The sequence below is a fragment of the Pinus tabuliformis genome, chromosome 9 (genome assembly GCF_031772625.1).
Source record: "Pinus tabuliformis cultivar Carrire ecotype Pingquan chromosome 9, CPIR1, whole genome shotgun sequence".
In the NCBI taxonomy this organism is placed as follows: domain Eukaryota; kingdom Viridiplantae; phylum Streptophyta; class Pinopsida; order Pinales; family Pinaceae; genus Pinus; species Pinus tabuliformis.
Genome location: NC_142307.1, coordinates 2006885079 through 2006893984, shown reverse-complemented (window position 1 = coordinate 2006893984; position 8906 = coordinate 2006885079). Strand labels below are relative to the sequence as shown.

Genomic DNA, 8906 nt, shown 5'->3' with positions numbered 1-8906 from the left:
AAGAACTTTTAATTTTATTAGTTTTTTTTTAATGCAGGAAGTATGGGCATAGGTAATAGTATATGTAATGTTTTTTTATTATTGTTCAGCGTGTATGGTAAATGAGAGCACGCAACAGCAGTGTGTAGTTTTGTTCGTTGAGTGAAAACGAATGGGAATGTGCAGCAGCGCTAGAGAGAATGAAATTTTTTTTATTGAATATGTAATGCGTAATGTAATACGCAACATGCAGCAGGGCGAGTGAATGCAAGAAATTTTTTTGGTGAATGTAAAGAAATTTTTACACAGTAGTGTAAAATTTTCTGGAGGGACGCAGTATTTTTTTTGTGGAAGTTTTTTGTGTAAATCCCTCTGAGAGAGGAAGAAATTTGTAACAGCAGTTGTCTTTGATTAATGAATACAAGTTTTATTTTGGTGTGTGAAACTCTGTTCTTCATCTCCGGCAAACAATTTGTTTTTGCTTCCCTGTGCAAAAACAGAGTATTATTTCTGGGCAAAAACAGAGCATTGTTTCTCTGTTCTTTTGTTTGAAATTACCAGAAAAAATCTCCAACAGTGGTATCAGAGCTGGTTCAGGCTCTTTGAAGGTGTCAAAGAAGCTGAAGGAAGGAGTTTTTTGCTGCAGCGGCTTCTCCAGCAGAGTGAAGGCTCAGTCAAAAAATCCAAGGTATTTCTCAAGCCAGTTTTTGTGTTGAGGATAATTAGTTATTTTAAATACACAGTCAAGTATTTTCAAGCATAGTTTAGAGTGCAAGAATGGCTGGCTCCAGCACCAGCACTAGCATGGGTATCTTTAATCCTCAGCTCCCACAGTTTAATGGGAAAAACTATGACTATTGGGCAATAACCATGAGAGCTTTGCTTGCCTCACAAGATTTATGGGAATTTGTTGAGGATGGTTTTGAAGAGCCAGCAGATGAAGATTAGTTTAATAGATTAACTTAGGCAGAGAAAGATTTGTTGAAGAGCTATAAGAAAAAGGACTCAAAAGCCCTCGTATTTTTGTATCAAGCAGTGCATGAGAGTGTGATTCCAAGGATAGCAGCAGCCAAGACATCCAAAGAAGCATGGCAAAATCTCAAGACAGCCTATCAAGGCATGGAGAAAGTGAAGACAGCAAAACTACAGTTGCTGAGGAGAGATTTTGAGAATCTATGCATGAAGGAGTCAGACAATATTGACTCATTCTTCACACAAGTGATTGGTCTAGTCACACAGATAAGGTCTCATGGAGAGATTCTTGAAGAAAGGAGGATTGTGGAGAAACTGTTGAGGGTCCTACCCTCAAAGTTTGATGTGATTGTCACCACCATAGAAGAGACAAAGGATCTCACAAATTTTTCAGTTGATGAACTACATGCATCACTGATAACACATGAGCAGAGATTGAGTAGAAATGAAAACTCATCTCTAGAGCATGCCTTTAAGACCCAGATGTCTTTTGGAAGAGGAAGAGGTCAAGGCAGAGGAAACAAGAGAGGAAGAGGCAGAAGCCAAAACAGAGGTGGAAGAAACAGTCCAGCAAATGCTCAAGGAAGAGGCAGCAATCCAAATCAGAACCAAGGCCAAGGCAGCAGCCAACAAAGTGGACAACATCATGCTCAAGGACAAAGGTATGAAAAATCCAATGTCCAATGTTACTACTGTAAAAAATATGGGCATTATGCAAATGAATGTAGGAAGAAGCAGCATGATATGAGTAATAGAACTAGTGAAAATTTCACTAGAGAAAATATCAGCCCAAACAATTTGTTTTTAGCCTGTAATATTGCTAAAGAAAAGAGTGAAGATGTATGGTTTCTAGACTCCGGTTGCAGCAACCATATGACAAGAAACATAGCCCTGCTTTCCATGCTAGATCAAAATGTGAAGTCACAAATCACACTAGGGACTGATAATAAAGTTTCTGTTATGGGAAAAGGAGAAGTAAAAGTTTTAACAAAGAAAGGTGAAAAGAAAACCATAGCAGATGTTTATTATGTTCCTGGAATGAAATATAACCTCTTAAGTATTAGACAGCTTGTTCAAAAGGGGTACAATGTTTTCTTTGTGGATGATGTATGCACCATCATGGATAAAAAACCCAGCAAACAATGTATTGCTGAAGTGAAGAATACAAGGAACAAGATGTTCCCTCTCAGGATGAAAACAGATTTGAAAAATAAAGAAGTAATAGCAGCAGTGACTCAAGAGGCTTTCCAAAGCGAACCAAAAGATCAAAATTGGTTGTGGCACTTGAGATTTGGACATCTCAACTTTGGAGGTCTTAATTTGTTGAGTATAAAAGGAATGGTAAGAGGATTACCATTGATAGAGAAACCAGACAACCTTTGTGAAGGTTGCATCTTGGGGAAACAACATAGAGAAAGTTTTCCACCAGGGAAAAGCATAAGGGAAAAAGCACCCTTAGAAATTGTTCACTCAGATTTATGTGGACCGATGCAAACTCCATCACTTGAAGAACAAAAGTGAAGTGTTTGAAAAATTTTGCAATTTCAAAGCACTTGTGGAAAACCAAAGCGGGCTGCATATCAAAGTTCTGGGAACTGATAGAGGAGGTGAGTATATCTCTAAATAATTTCTACAGTTTTGTAGAGAAAATGGAATTCATAAGCAATTTACAGCTAGGTACACCCCGCAGCAAAATGGAGTTGCCGAAAGGAAGAATAGAACAATCATGGACATGACGAGAAGTATGTTAAAGGCAAAGCATTTTCCAAATGATTATTCGGCTGAAGCTATACATTGTGCAGCGTACATTTTGAATACGTGCCCTACAAAAGCAGTGATGAACAGTGCCGGAAGAAGCATGGAGTGGGAGAAAGCAAGGAGTCACCCACATGAAAGTTTTTGGATGTGTGGCTTATGCACACATTCCAGGTCCGCTAAAGAAGAAGTTGGACAGCAAAGGGGAGAAATGTATATTCATTGGATACAGTGAGGAATCCAAAGCTTACAGGTTGTATAACCCATCCACCAAGAAGCTCATTGTGAGTAGAGATGTTTAGTTCATTCAGGAGGAAGCTTGGGATGGAAGCATAGAGAAAACAATGAATGTTAAAAATTGTTTGTCTCATGATGAAAATTATGAGGAGATGGCTGAAATACATCCCCAAACAGCAACACCAACACAAGGACAACAAGGGACACCCTTGAGGAGAAATGAAAGTGCTTCTCTAAGCACACCACAAGGAGGAAATTCAAGTGCTTCTTCAAGCACTTGCACACCAAATGAAAGAGGTAAAAAGTTTCAGAAATTTAAGTGACATTTATGAACAAGAGGCAGGAAATGAAGGTATGAATTCTTTGTTTGCATTATATTGTCATATTGATGACCCTATTCATTTCGAAGATGCAATTAAGGATAGGAAATGGATAGAAGCTATGGATGAGGAGATCAATGCCATAGAAAGGAACAAGACATGGGATTTAGTTGAACTACTAGAAGGAAAGGAAGTCATTGGAGTTAAATGGGTCTACAAGACCAAGATTAATGCTGAAGGCAAAATAGAAAGGCACAAGGCAAGACTTGTTGTCAAAGGATACAAGCAGCAGTATGGGAGAGACTATGAGGAAACTTTCGCACCGGTTGCTAGAATGGAAACCATGAGAGCAGTGTTCTCCATAGCAGCACAAAACAAGTGGAAAGTTTACCAAATGGATGTGAAGTCAGCATTCCTAAATGGAGTGTTAATGGAAGAGGTTTACATTGAACAACCTCCAGGCTATGAAAAGAAAGGCCAAGAGCACAAAGTGTGCAGATTGAAGAAAGCTCTTTATGGGCTGAAGCAAGCACCAAGAGCGTGGTACAGTAGGATAGATTCCTATCTACTGGAAAATGGATTTGAAAAATGTGAGGGAGAACCCACTCTCTACATCAAAGAAAAGGATGGTAAAATACTAATTGTTGTGTTATATGTTGATGATGTTATTTTCACAGGTAATGATGATTATCTCATTGGAAATTTCAAAACAGTGATGAAAGAAGAATTTGAAATGATTGATATGGGTTTGCTGAGATACTTCTTAGGAATATAAGTAGAACAAAATGGAAATGGGATTTTTATCTCACAGGCAAAATATGTTAATGAAGTGTTCAAAAGATTTAATATGCAGGAGAGCAAAGCAGCAATCACTCCCATAGTGATGGGATTAAAACTCAGCAAAGAGGACAGCAGCAAGGATTTTGATCCTAGTTTGTACAAGAGCATAGTTGGCAGCCTCATGTATTTGACTGCAACTAGGCCGGATATAATGTTTGCTGTTAGTTTAATTTCCATATTCATGGAGAGGCCAAAAGAAACACATTGGCAGGCAGTAAAAAGAATTCTGAGGTATGTCAAAGGTACTAAAAGATTTGGCATTTTATATACTACTTCAGAATGTTCAGATTTAATTGGATACACTGATAGTGATTGCGCTAGAAGTGTAGATGATTGGAAAAACACATCCGGTTATGTTTTTCACATGGGTTCAGGAGCCATTCCAAAAAAGTTATCATTTATAATTGTATTAGTTGATGTAGTGGGAACAACAATAATACACTACCATTTTTCAATTTATAGATGAATATAATTAATTAATAAAATCATTAAAGTAGACCATTCCAAATAGAGGAACACCTTTTAGCCTAATAAAAATAAAAACATTTTATTTCACCTTCTTAAATATTTGTAAAATAACATATTTAATGTGATATATATTGTTTTTAAGTATAAATTATTTATTATAAAATGCTTTTGGAAATGACAAATTATCATTTAATATATTTTTTTTAATTATATATAGTTTATTATAAAATGTTTTTGGAATTGACAAATTATCCTTTAGAAACATTATTTTTATAAAAGTGGTAATCATATTTTTTTTATTTATATAAAAAATAAATAAATTTAAAGAATAAATTCAATGTATATATTTACGCCGTAAGGCGTTTCCCTCTGGGAAGAACTCCCTTATATGCCACCGTGTCCTATTTTCGACCATTGATCTGATGTGTTAGACGATTAAAAGAGATTGTATCGTTGGATCAGATCGCGCTGGTTGAACTCCCTGTTTATCTCATGCTGGAGAGATTACCCGCTCGAAACCCTTCGCAGACAGTAGTGATGGCTTGCTGGAGTTTCGATTTCCTTGGCATCTTCTGAATTTTCTATAGTTATATGTAGACAAATTTCCTGGCTGCCTGCTCAGTTTGAAAATCCCAATTCAGTGCGGATAGACCACTTCAATTTTCTGTCCGAGTGCAAAGATCTGCGGGCCCTGAGCGGAATTTTGGATTCCCTCAAATCTGAGGGTTTTGTTTTGCCATTCAGTACCCGCAAACAACTTTGCTCTCAGCTGCTTCGCCGAGCCCTTAACGCCAATTCCGTTGTCGAGGCCCAGAGTTTGGTGGATTACGCCAAATGCATTGTAGATTTCAGTTTTCATGCCCTCAGGGAAGCAATGTTCGAATTAGGGTTTGGAAAATCCTCGAATGAGAAGATGCTTTATGTTGTGGAGGAGAAGATTTGCAGCTCCATTTTCGATCAAGATCGTCTTTTATAGGTATTTAATTTACCTCATTTAAGGTTCAGGATTGAATTTTAAAGTTCAGTAGAGATCGACCAGGTTTGTGATTCATATCTTAGAATTTAAACTGCAACGATAGGTTGGGGTTCATGATTTCGGTTTTAAGGATCCATTAACATTGTGTTTAGAGTATAAATGATGTATTTTAAACTGCATATCTGACTTAGGAGTCTAGGGTTTAGACTTGAGAACGCCAACAGCAAACGGCTCTGTTCTAGAGTGCAGGTTTTAGATTTTATAATTCGAAGGTAGCGAGTGTTAACGTTTAGGATTTATTATTAAAAATGGGGGTTTAGGGTTTAGCGTTTAACGTTTATGTTCAGAAGTTAATGGTTATTTCATTTTGGTGATTTTTAGTATGTGCTGGAGAAAGAGGCAAAGGAGGAGGAGGAAGCTTTGATGAAGTCTAGACTAGCAATTTATCTTGGAAATTGATTGCAATCTAAAGATTCAGAGACCAGGTTGTTGGCACTTAAATTGGCATGCTCCTGCTGCTTCAATTCCAGACTCATTTTTTTCAGGCTTCTACCTATATTTGAGACGGCACTCTATCATGAGGATTGTTCCATGCGTGAATACGTGCTGGCATGTCTGATGGATTTGATCTTTATCCACCATTCAACTATTCGTTTACAAACTGTCTTCCATTTTATTTCCCCCTTCCTGTATGCTCCAACACCTACCCTTCAGCTTGCGGCTGTTATTGGTTGCGGTAAGTTCTGTTCATCTGTGTCTAGAATACATTTGTTTTGATGCCACATTTTTGTGCCTCTTTCTTCTACATACTTATTTAGTTTTTTTGGGTTTGATAGCCTAGGTATAGGATCTGCTTTGGCATCCTACTTGTTTTTATACTGATGTGCTTTTAAAGTCCGATTTACCTGCTTTTATGTTCATTGGTTTCAGATTAATAAAATTATCAAATCTTATCTTTTTCCTCATGTTAGAATTTTGGTGAATTTCATTTAGTTATAATTTTGATGAAATTGATAGTGTTCATAATATTTCCAGGGCGCCTTCTCCTGTACGATTGCTTCCCAGACGAAACAGAGTGCTTATTGAGTATAATGCTTCAGCGCCATGTTTATAGGCTCCCGGATTACTGTTCCCTGTGAGTATCTCCACTCTTAATTGAGAGCCACGAGAAATTGTTTGTCAACTTTGGATTCCTATCTGAGTGAAATCTGTTATGCATCAGCACAAGTGCTAAGAATGAAGAGTAGACTGACAAAATAGTCAGCCTGCAAGCATGGAACAATTTCAACCAGTAGGTTTTTACTATTTCATTCATTTGACAGCTTGAGAATGGGCACCATACTGTAATCGGTAATAGGGCCTTGGAAGGGTATTAAAGGTGACAGATGCCACAACCAAGTATACTGATAAAATCCTTGATGTATCTCGGGGCACTGTGTACATTATCTGTATCTTCATATAGGTACAAAGGATTGCATTTGCACCATTTTCAAATTGTTTTATATTTTAGACCCGGTGCCATCTGAGAAATGGACCAAGCTGAGTATCATGATGTATATTTTGTATAACTACGACACATTTGGTGTGGGACTGGCTCTCTTTCCCAAGGGTAATAATCAAATTGTAAATCTCTCCTTGCAGAAAGTTTAAAGCCCTGGTTGCCCATGTGTTGCACACAGATAGGGCACTCCTCAGACAATTTAATTACCTGCACCAACAGAATTCACAGAAATGGCAGCCTGAATCAGTTATATATGTTCTTTCAAAAATATATGGATTTAATAATGCAAATGAGTGCTTGGTTTATCTCACCTTTGGCACACATTTGAAACAAAATAAGTGGCTACATGCTAATTGCTTCGGCTCCACAACGACATCTGCACATAGATTTATGGGTAGAAGTTTCAGATTTTGTTGTCTGTTGTTAGAATACAGATAAATCGTTGAAATAACAATGTAAAAAAAACGAATATTCTAAGTACCCAGGCATATAGAACAAGTAAGTTCCTTATCGATAGCAGATTTTGATGATGCTTGTGTTAAAACTTTGGAAATAGTGGGCATGTTCCCCATTGTTTACTCTGTAGTATATAATACTCTTTTAATACCATTGGATCCATTAAGATTTGAAAATGGACTCTCTGGAAGGTTATGTCCATAGCTGTTGCAAGGAAAGAAACTCACTGATCATTACCTTTTTATAATAATCACCAAAACAAAACAAAGTAGCTTCTATTCAACTACTTCCAGGAACGCATTATTGACAGCTTGTTTTCTAAGTAAATCTTTGTCATGTTCTTTATTTTACAGAACTGCAGACTGTGGAAAATGGTCTCTACTTTTCTTGATCATCATTGTCCCGCTTAGGCTCATCTTCGTTATTCTCCAGTACCTCAAGCAGGTACCCAAGATGATCGGTTGAAGGAAACTTGTTGAGATCTGCATAAGAGGATGAATGAAATTACTTAAATGCAAAGTGACAGTCTCTAGAGAACATGTCTTGAATAAGTGGGTATCCTAGGTTTACCTTTTGATGCCTTGGATTCTATTTCAGACTGTGGGAATCCATTAGTGAATCTATTCTCGAGGGGGTGAGAAACAACAATAGGTAGGTACATTTGGGTAGTGTTGTTTCGAGCGCTGGCAGAATTTTCATCCTTTTTATATTCTCTCTTCATTTCCATCTAGAAATTATATGCATCTATTATATGCGTCATCTATTATATGTTATATTCAGATTGTCTGAATAATTCGTTATCTCTATAGATCTTGTTTTGTATGTCATACTCAACTCTGTCACGGTTTCTGGTTCCTTACCTGCATCCACATACCTGGTAGTAACTTTCTATTTTCCTTATATCTATCACAGTTTTCATTCATCAAGTTTAGATGCACTTCTACCGTTGAGCATGGGAAATGTTGTAATATAATTTACATTTTCATGTGTTTGAAAAACACTTAAAAGTGACATTTCCAAGGGTTTAGTAAAATTATCGGTTGAACCAACATTAGTTCCCAGAGTTATGTTGTTAGATAAACTTATTATCGGTTGAACCAACATTAGTTCCAAGAGTTATATGTTCTTAGATAAACTTGATTATGTGATGGAATAGAATTGAGATTGTGTTAACTGTTGTGGATTTTGGGTATAGGTATCGCTGACCCATGGTAATAAGCTCATGGTATTATATGTAGTTGAAGTCATTAAAAGGCTAGAGGATTCTTCATTATAGTGAGTTATGGTTGAGCAGTGAAAGCTCAGAGTGTTTCCCAGCATGGCTGTGTTTTAGCCAAAGACAATAATAGATCTATTATTGACTGGTTTTTCTGCAATTAAGATTTTCTAAGATAAATCATGG

The 8906-nt window shown here is 36.9% G+C and overlaps 1 long non-coding RNA gene across 1 annotated transcript; it reads left to right on the top strand.

The window, feature by feature from the left end:
* Nucleotides 1-5443: 5443 nt before the first annotated feature.
* LOC149157099 (uncharacterized) lies at nucleotides 5444-6992 on the top strand. Its single transcript, XR_016263602.1, has 4 exons — nucleotides 5444-5547; nucleotides 5929-6283; nucleotides 6583-6682; nucleotides 6770-6992. It is a non-coding gene; the product is annotated as an uncharacterized LOC149157099 (long non-coding RNA).
* The last annotated feature ends 1914 nt before the right edge of the window (nucleotides 6993-8906 follow it).